Here is a 2,547-nt window from a genome sequence, read left to right as displayed (position 1 = left end):
AACCGAAGCGTTGTATTATCACAAAAGTGAAACTAGATCAGTTAGAAAGTGTCAAAACAGCGGGTTGCTTAGAAAAAGCTGCTACGCACGGAATAGCTAGACGTAAAGAAAAGTTCTCTCAAATAGATATAAAAACCTACACACAAAAAACTGTAAATTGACTCCTAGTGCATACGTACAACAACAACAGCATCACAGCTCTTACCAATAACGTGAACTCTTTCGCTGATCGGCACCTATCATCACACTGTTTTGACTTCTTATCAGTTTACGCCACTACCGAATGTGTCTGCCTACCATTCTCAACAGGAAAACACACAGGTGAATATTTAGGCAATAAATTATATACCGGCGTTGGAGACTTCAGGCTCGATTCAACAATGCCATAGAGAACTTGGGTGGCTTACACCTACACTGTAGTTGGCGCCACTGCCATTTTGATGGTGTGTGTGTGTGCACTCAGGCACACACTGACTTCTCCAGCGCTACCGCTGGCTAATGCCCTGCCAAATATAGCCAACATTGTCATAATCGTAGTTACGGTAGTACATGTACCTACCTCGCGCGGTCGACTGTGTGCATTTTCTCTTACTGTTTCCCCTCTCTGTTTCTTGCCTTTTTCTTCTCTTTATTCTCTACCCCTATCCTACTAGCTGTCACCCACACAACGTTTTGACTGTGTATGAAGAAAAAGGAAATACAAAGAAACAAAGAAAGAAACAAACAAATAAACAAATCCAAAAAACAAAGAGACTGCTAACGTTCGAAAATTCAGAACCAAAAAACAAGAAAGGTAGGTTGTTGGAACGTTTGTTATTGACAAAACAATACTAAACGGTCTTTTAAGTGAACAGACAAACAAATATTCACACAAAACTTATCATGATAGAATCAGTTTTCGCCCACTCGTCACGAAGCCGAGCGAATGAATGATTGTATCGGCTTCCTGACGAGTGGGCGAAAACTGATTCTATCGAGATAAGTTTTGTGTAAATATTTGTTTTCGTTGGGTCGAAATATCTGTGAATGTATTGTTTTGTCAATAACAAACGTTCCAACAACCTACCTTTCTTGTTTTTTGAAAACAAATAAACAAACAAACGTAGAGGACAAGGAGTGAGTAAAAAAGACAAAGGTGATTCTGTTCGTCAAACTGGGGAATGGAACTTCTGTTACACCGGCACGGTTGGCCTAGTGGTAAGGCGTCCGCCCCGTGATCGGGAGGTCGTGGGTTCGAACCCCGGCCAGGTCATACCTAAGACTTTAAAATTGGCAATCTAGTGGCTGCTCCGCCTGGCGTCTGGCATTATGGGGTTAGTGCTAGGACTGGTTGGTCCGGTGTCAGAATAATGTGACTGGGTGAGACATGAAGCCTGTGCTGCGACTTCTGTCTTGTGTGTGGCGCACGTTATATGTCAAAGCAGCACCGCCCTGATATGGCCCTTCGTAGTCGGCTGGGCGTTAAGCAAACAAACAAACAAACAAACTTCTGTTACAAAGTGACACAACAGGGCGGACAATCTGCCTGTTCACAAAGCCAGGGCAATAGGTACAGAACGAACGAACGAACGAACGAATGGACGAACGAACGAACGAAGAAACAAACTAACAAACAAACGAAAGTGCAAACAAACAAACGCTTGTCTGTTATTCTCTACCTCTCTCATGCTTGCTCTCTCGTACATCAATTTAGGACTGAATAAACTTAGATTATTTGTATAATTATTGTTAAAATTCGATTATTTGTATATTGTTAAAATTAATTCATCTGCTGAGTACTATGTAAACGTCTTTAGTTGACATTCTAAAAGTAGCTGCTGCATGTATTTGACAATTTCAGACGAACAAATGGTCGGACGAAATCACTGAAACACCATCGTGGGAAAAACCAACACACTTATATCAAGGAACTTTTTTTTGCCATGAAAGGATTTGTAATCATCTTTAGCGCATCCACTTGTTAATGATGCAACTTCGAATGAAATAGTGACAGGTCTGACGCAGGGAAATAGCTTAATTATTCAAACCCATTGAAACTATCTGTTTAGAAGAGTAAATATTAAAGAGACACGGTCCGCGTAGGGTAATGTGAACAACTACTTCGCCGCAAAAACAATAGTAGACCTAATACCCAACTGTATGTATCTATGCAGTATGGAAAAACAAATTATTGCAAAAAGTGTGTGAGACGTAACAATGTCGCTTTGTTCACATACCGCGGACAAACAAATCACTCCAGGTGCCGTTCGTCATGAGCGTTGATTTTGAAACGCTCTTTCACTAGAACTCTTTACCAGGCAACTAGTCATTTTATTATAAGAGATGCTAGCCGTGTATTCCTATCAGTTACTTGACTGCATTGATTCCCAGTCAGTTACACCAAAAAACACTCCTTGTTTAGTCACAGACCTGGGTTCAATTCAAGTCAGCTGCAACTATTTATTTTTAAATGTTCAACTAAACATATCATGTCCAATCACCTTTGCTTCTGTCACAGTGGCAGTGTGTAGATGTCGCTTTAAGCAGCTAGCTCGTGGTCCCGGAAAA

This window comes from Littorina saxatilis, linkage group LG1, assembly GCF_037325665.1.
Source record: "Littorina saxatilis isolate snail1 linkage group LG1, US_GU_Lsax_2.0, whole genome shotgun sequence".
Classification (NCBI taxonomy): Eukaryota; Metazoa; Mollusca; class Gastropoda; order Littorinimorpha; family Littorinidae; genus Littorina; species Littorina saxatilis.
Note: the sequence above shows the minus strand (reverse complement) of the source record.